Source organism: Sturnira hondurensis, unplaced genomic scaffold, assembly GCF_014824575.4.
Source record: "Sturnira hondurensis isolate 20B ecotype Veracruz unplaced genomic scaffold, ASM1482457v3 Scaffold0001120, whole genome shotgun sequence".
NCBI lineage: Eukaryota > Metazoa > Chordata > Mammalia > Chiroptera > Phyllostomidae > Sturnira > Sturnira hondurensis.
In genome coordinates, this window is record NW_028073751.1 from 7591398 (window position 1) to 7599600 (window position 8203).

Below are 8203 nucleotides of genomic sequence, written 5' to 3' on the forward strand. Positions count from 1 at the left end.
CACAGTGATAACATCATCACATATCACATAGCCTCTGGAAAACTTCATGTGCATTTGTGAGAAAATGAAAATGGAAAAGTAAAACAGTGTCCTAGTAATATTATGAAAATAGTTTTGACCTCACAGACCACCCCGATCCAAAAGGGTTTCATGGGCCTCCAGTGAATATCATTTGAGAACAACTGTTGCACAAAGGGGAGGGGTCGGAGGATGCATTAGAAACTGACAAATCAGGTAACAAAGGTTAACTAAGGAAACAGTGAAGAGGTTCATTTTAAAAGGTGAGCACAAAAGTTATCACTAGTTGCCTCATTTTAATACCAAAGGAATTTTAAAAATTAAAGAGCAAAGCAAACATATCATGTAGAGAAACACAGAAAATAGAGTAAAATCATAAAAGTAGTTATAACTGAAATTAAATGATAGAATAGAGACCAACCATAAAAGGCATATTAATAAATGCGAATTGGCTTAATTCATCGTTTAAAAGAAAAATATTTCCAAAATTACTCACAAAGTATCAAATCTATGATGTATACAAAAGTCGTACTTGAAAAAAAGTAATTCAGACAGCTAACCATGTAGGGACAGATGCAGACAGAACAGGCCAATGGAACCAATGGAAAGCAGTGTTATCAAAGGTCTACCCAAGCAGCTGGCCCACAAAGTTTCACAAGGGAACTCTACCACACTGTCAATAACTATCTACTGGCTTGGCCAAAAAGTCCATTGAGTATTTCCTGGAAAATAAAAGACACATTTTTTAAAAAGACACATTTTTTATTTTCACCAATAACTTTATTGATTTGAATATTTTGTTTTGTTTTTTTTTAAATTATTGTTCAAGTACAGTAGTCTCCATTTTCCCCTACCACTCCCCCTGCCCCACCACACCCCTCCTCGCACCCCCCTTTGGCTTTGTCCACGTGTCCTTTACATATGTTATTTGGATATTTTGAGTATGTTGTCTATCACCTGTGTGGTATAACATTGATTGTCCTCAATTTAGTATGTCGCAATTTGATTACTATCAGCTTCAGCTAATCTACCCCATAGCGGAGCACCGTTCACTGAGAAATCTCCAGCATAAAACTTTGCAAACCATGTTTGACATGTTTGATCAGTCACAGTACCTTCTCCATACACTGCATAAATGTCTTTTTGCACCTCAGTTGCATTTTTACCTTTCTTGAAATAATAAAGCATAATATGCTGAAAATGTTGTGTATTTTCTTCCATCTTCAATATTAAAATGGCTGCACAAAAATTCACCAATTTGGTAAGTTTTTTAATGCATGCTGATATAATAGCTGTCATAATACAATCTAACAAAATTGTTTTAAATAAAGTTAAAGACCACTAAACACTACTACAGCCACCTTATGGAAAAAAACAAATGAACTTTTAGGCCAACCCAATAATCCAATGTTACAAAAATTGTTCCCAAGTATAAAAAATGAAGGAAAACTTTTGAGATCATCTTTATGAAGCAAATATAATATTGACACCTAAATGTTATATACTCCAAATTTCTTGAAAATAAAATTACAATCTAACAATATAAATATTAACATGAAATATTAAATATATATTAGCAAATAGTTCAACACCATCCTGTTAAATTAATACATAATAGCCAAGCAGGATTTGTTCTAGGAATGCAAGGTACACTCAATATAAGAAATGTTTTTGCATAAAATACCATAAATCTAAGAAGAAAAATCACATTATTATCTTCATAAAGGCTATAAACCTCTTTCTAAAAATTCAACACCCAATAAATACAAGCACACATACACCATCACCCTGAAGCCACAATCTTCATGTAAAGACACCCCAGATATGTGCAAGACTTGTACCTCCAAGATGGTCCCAGTGATTCCCAACTCTACATGGTCACTTCTTTGTGTAATCCCCTCCCACACCAAATGGGGCTGCTCTTTGCACCCCACTCCACAAATCACAGAAATGGTGCTGTGTGACATTCAGTGCTGAGTTACAAAAAACATTTGTAGTTTCCACCTTGTTCTCTCTCTGTGATCACTTGCCTGTTGCACGCCAGCTGCCATGTTTAGGGACACTTGAGCCACCTGCAAAGAAGACTGCGTGGTGAAAACTGTGGCCTCCTCCAAGCACCAACTTGCAAGCCATGAGAGTGAGCCATCTCAGAAGTGCCAACTAATTGTCCTAAATATCTGCAGCCCACCACCACCTTGACTACTATCTCATGAGATCCCCAAGCCCAAATAACCCAGCTAGGCCACACCTGAATACCTGACCCATAGAAAATGTGTGAGATAATAGATATTTATTGGTTTAAACCACTAAGTTTAGAAGTAATTGGTTATGCCACAATAGCTAAGTAATACAACCTATATGAGAAAACCTTAAAAACACTACTGACAGACACAAAATCAGATTTGAACAAACGGAGAAGTAGCCCTTGTTTAGGGCAGGATCACTTCTCCCGATGCTATGATTTATAAAATTAGGGCAACAACAATAGAAATACCAATATGTTTTTAATGAGGCTAGATAAACTGCAACAAAAGTTCATATGGAAAAATAAATATGCATGGATAGCTAGGAAAACACTGGAAAAACAGCCATGAAAAGGGATCTATCAGATAGTAAAAACATTCCTTAAAGCATCCATAATTAGAACCATATAGTAGCCACATGAATAGGCAGACAGACAGGTGCAAGAAAAGAAGAGAATGCCTAGAAGGAGACCCAATACCTATGGACCACTAATATGACAAAGGTGGCTTTAAAACCACTGGGCAAATATGAGCTTTTCAAAAAATGATATGGAGATAATGGGTAACCTCTTGGAAAAAGATACATTTAAATGCATTTCTCTCTTCACATGTAAAAATAAACTCCAAATGGATTCAGGTATCTAAATGTAAAAAATATAGCCACTGGAAAAAAACACAGCTGAATTCATCTATATTCTGGTTATAAGAAAAATCTCTAAGTCACGCAGCAACATTTTTACTGATATGTCCCCTAGAGCAAGGGACATAAAGGAAGTAATAAACAAATGGAATCTCATCAAAATATAAAGCTTCTGCACAGCTAAAGAAAACAGTATTAAAATAAAAAGAGAACCAACCATATGGAAAAACATATTTGCCAATGATATCTCAGACAAGGGTTTAATCTCCAAAATATATTAAGAACTCACATGACTCCACTCTAAGAAGACAAGCAACCCAATGAAAAAATGGGCAAAGGACTTCAACAGACACTTGTCCAAGGAGGACTTAGAGGGTCCAAAGACACATGAAAAGATGCTCAATATCTCTAGCTATCAGAGAGATGCAAATTAAAACCACAATGAGATACCACTTCACACCTGTCAGAATGGTCATCATAAACAAAACAACAAACAACAAGTGTTGGAGAGGTTGTGGAGAAAAGGGAATCCTAGTTCACTGTTGGTGGGATTGTAGACTGGTACAACCACTATGGAAAACAGTATGGAATTTCCTCAGAAAACTAAAAATGGATCTGCCTTTTGATCTGGCAATTCCACTGCTAGGATTATACCCTAAGAACCCTGAAACACCAATCAAAAAGAACTATGCACCCCAATGTTCATAGCAGCACAATTTACAACAGACAAGTGCTGGAAGCAACCTAGGTGCCCATCAGTAAAGGAATGGATAAAAAAACTATGGTACATATACACAATGGAATTCTATGCAGCAGAAAGAAAGAAGGAGTTCCTACCCTTTGCAATAGCATGGATGGAACTGGAGAGCATTTTGCTAAGCAAAATAAGCCAGGCATTGAAAGACAAATACCATATGATCTCACCTTTAACAGGAACCTAAACAACAAAACAAACATACAAGCAAAATATAACCAAAAACACTGAAATAGAGAATAGGCTGACAGTGCCCAGAGAGGAGAGGGCAGGGAATTTCAGGGGAAAGGGGGAAGGGTTTATAGGAACAAGTATAAAGGACACATGAACAAAAAATAAGGGGGGTGAAAAGAGGAGGGAGGTGGAGAGGGCTGGGGGTGTGGGCTGGGATCGGAGTAAAAGACAAAAAACTATACTTGAACAACAATTAAAAGAAAAGAAAAGGGAAAAAAGAAAAGTCTCTAAGACTTAAACACCAATTTAAAAAAATTAAAGATAAATTTTACTATAAAAATTAAAATTTCTCACAGAAAAAAAAATGCCACAGCCAAAATCAAATGACAAACTGGGAAAAAAATATTTGCAGAATGTATCACAGCTAAAAAGATGTTATTCTTAATATACTTTTAAAAACTCACGATAAAGAGTAAAAAATGACCAAAACCTCAGCAGAACAATGAGTTAAAGACACAAGCAAACAATTCATTGAAAAGATATACAATGGTCCTTAGTCATATATGCCTATTTCAATGTTACTGGAAATAAGAGAAAAGCAAATAAAATTAAACTCAGATTCCATTTTTCTTCTATCAGACTGGCAAAAAAATTAAAAAGCTTAGCAATACAGTCCAATGGCAAGGCTGTGAGGCTCTTTCTTTCATGGCTGATGGTAATACTGGTGATGTAACCCTCTGCTGGGAAATTTGACAATCTCTAACAAAATCATGTATGCATTTTTTTTGTAACTCAGTAATCCCTACTCTAGAAATTTACCCCAAAGTTATACCTCTACCAGTAAGAAAATACAGTTGTATTAGGTTATCTATTGCAGCATTGTTTGTAGATGCAAAGTATTTGAAATGACCTAAATGTCTATACATAAAATATTGGTAGAATAAATTATGATACATACACACAATGCTTTGTAATAAAGAAAAATAACTCCATGAGCTAATAGGAACTGAGTTCAGCATATATTGATAAGTGACAAGTGCGAAAGTGCAGATATTTTTATACTTCCATAGTTACAATGTGTCAATGTAAAAGTAGTTCATTACAATGTGGAGGTTGGCAAGGAGAAGGTCATTGGCAGATTCATCTTAAGTGACCAAAGTTAACACCTTTAGAAATAGTAAATTGGTAAGTGCCTCCTGACCTGAGACCCTAAGAATGTAAAGTTACCTTTGTGGATTTTCTGCAAAAAAAAAAATCATAATCATGAAAAAACATCACACACACAAACTGAGGAAGAGTCTATAAATTAAACTGTTATAGGCATACAATAACAGTATGTTTCTATTAAGGGACAGAAAGAAAAAAGGAAATAAAATAGATATAACAGGTAGAATCCTAGACTGAAGGGAGAGGATCTTCTAAAATTCAATATTAAGACAGCTGGCAAAATTTGAACTTGGATAGTGGGTTAGAAATAATATTAAATCAATGTTAAATTGCCTGATTTGGTGCTTGTACTTGGATTATAACTTGTTCCTGTTGTCAAAAACACACACACTGAAATGACCAGGAGTAAAGACATACAAATTCTTTACTGGAGGAAAGAATAGGTCTCCAACTACTTTCAAATGGTTCTTGTTTTTTAAGTTTTTTTAAAAGATTTTATTTAGTTAGTTTTAGAGAGAGGGGAAGGGAGAGAAAAAGAGAGGGAGAGAAGCATCGATATGTGGTTGCCTCTCACTCACCCCATACTGGGGACCACGCCCACAAGCCAGTCATGTGCCCTGACTGGAAATCAAACTGGTGACCCTTTGGTTTGCAGGCTGGAGCTCAATCCACTGAGCCACACCAGCCAGGGCTGCAAATGTTTCTTAAAAACATACAAAATTCAAAGATGTAGGTATAGGTAGACACATTGTGCTCCTCACAAAACCAAAATAAAAACAACAATTAAAAAAAACAGTACTGACAGAAAATTGAATTGTATGGAAGTCTGACAACCAAGGAGTTAAAGTAGACACATTCATCCAGACCGGTAGGAGGAGAAGAGTTGGGAGCTGGGATAGCAAGGGCTTGGGGCAGGGCAGCTGGCAGACCCAGCAAGGCCACGGATTGTAGAACAGCACAGCTTGTCAGGTCCCACATTTGCTCACAGATAAACCAGGTAAAACTAGCAAGTAAGACAGCCCACGCCAGGAAATAAAGCCTCAAAACACCGATTGAAAATATTTGTGAAGGTTGACGTGCTGGGCCAGACTCCTAGCCTCACAGGAGAGTTTGTTGGAGAGACTCACAGGGTCCTAGAAGGTACACAAGCCCACCCACACAAGAAACAGCACCAGAAGGGCCCAGTTTGTTTGTGGGAAGTGGCAGAAGGGACTGAAATCTGAGAGAGAGCAGAACTAGTACCCTTGTTCCTTCTCTGACCCCACCCCCACATACGGTGAAAGAACCCAGCAATGTGGGTTGCTCGGCCCTGGTAAACACCTAAGCCTCCACCCCACATACATAACAGGCGCAATAAGACAAAAAAAAAAAAAATGGCCCAAACAAAAGAACAGATCAAAGTTCCAGAAAAAAATACAACTAAGTGATGAAGAGATAGCCAACCTATCAAATGCACAATTCAAAGCACTGGTGATCAGGGTGCTCATAGAATCAGTTGAATTTGGTCACAAATTAGATGAAAAAATGAAGGCTATGCTAAGTGAAATAAAGGAAAATATACAGGGAACCAATAGTGACTGGAAGGAAACTGGGACTCAAAGCAATAGAGTGGACCAAAAGGAAGAAAGAAACATCCAATCAGAAAAGAATGAAGAAACAAGAATTCAAAAAAATAAGGAGAGGGCTCAGTGGATTGAGCGCAGGCCTGAGAACCACACAATTTCGGTTAGATTCCCAGTCAAGGCACATGCCAGTTACCAGCAGGGGACTCACAAGAGGCAACCATACATTGATATTTCTCCCCCTCTCTCCTTCCCTTCCCCTACAAAGATAAATAAATAAAATCTTTTAAAAAATAGTTAACATGGTATGGTAGCTTTAATAAAAAAAAAATAAGGAGAGGCTTAGGAACCTCCAGGACATCTTTAAATGTTCCAACATCTGAATTATTGGGGGACCAGAAGGAGAAGAGGAAGAGCAACAAGTGGAAAAGCTCTTTGAACAAATAATGAAGGAGAACTTCCCCATTCTGGCAAAGGAAATATACTTCTAGGAAGTCCAGAAAGCTCAGAGAGTCCCAAAGAAGTAGGACCCAAGGAAGAACACATCAAGACACATCATAATTACATTATCCAAGATTAAAATGAAAAAGAGAATCTTAAAAGCAGCCAGGCAAAATGAGAGAGTTACCTACAAAGGAGTACCCAAAAGATTGTCAGCTGATCTCTCAAAAGTGTTCTTACAGGCAAGAAGGGGCTACAAAGAAGTATTCCAAGTCATGAAAGGCAAGGACCTTTCATTTAGAAAACTAAACTAAACTAACCTTTCATTCAGCAAAACTTTCATTTAGAATAGAAGGGCAGATAAAGTGCTTCCCAGATAAGGTCAAGTTCAAGGAGTTCATCTTCACCAAGCCCTTATTATATGAAATGTTAAAGGGACTTATCTAAAAAAAGAAGATTAAAAACATGTACAGTAAAATGACAGCAAACTCACAATAATTAACAACCACACCTAAAACAAAAACAAAAACAAACTAAGCAAACAGCTAGAATAGGAACAGAACCACAGAAATGGAGATCACATGGAGGGTTATCAACAGGGGAGTGGGAGAGCAGAGAGGAGGAAAAGATACAGAGAATAAGTAGCATAGATTGTAGGTAGAAAATAGACAAGAGGAGGGTAAGAATAGTATGGGAAATGTAGAAGCCAAGAACTTACAAGTATGACACATGGACATGAACTAAAGCAGGGGAATGTGGGTGGGAGAGGGTGTACAGGGTGGAGGGGAGTAAAGTGGGGGGGGGGGGGAATGGGACAACTGTAATAGCATAATCAATAAACTATATTAAAACATTAAAATGCACATATATATATATGTAAACATGAAGAAAAATATTAAAAATAGTGAATCTCAGTGTATTTACTCAATATATTGGAGTTCTTACGCATCATTTATGCAACTTTTGTAAAAGTTTGAAGTTCAAAACAGTTTTTCAAATGTGGATTTCTGTTTCACAAGTGTCAAGATGAACACAGTTCACTGGTGGCTGAAAGCATTAAAGAGTTTATTTGAAAAGTCTAAAATTCACAAGGCCTTGACTGAATGTGAAAGGAATTCCTGCAAAGCAACAAGAAAAAAAAACAGCAATGCCAATAGCTAAAAAAAAAAAAAAAAAAAAAAAAAAAAAAAAAAAAAAAAAAAAA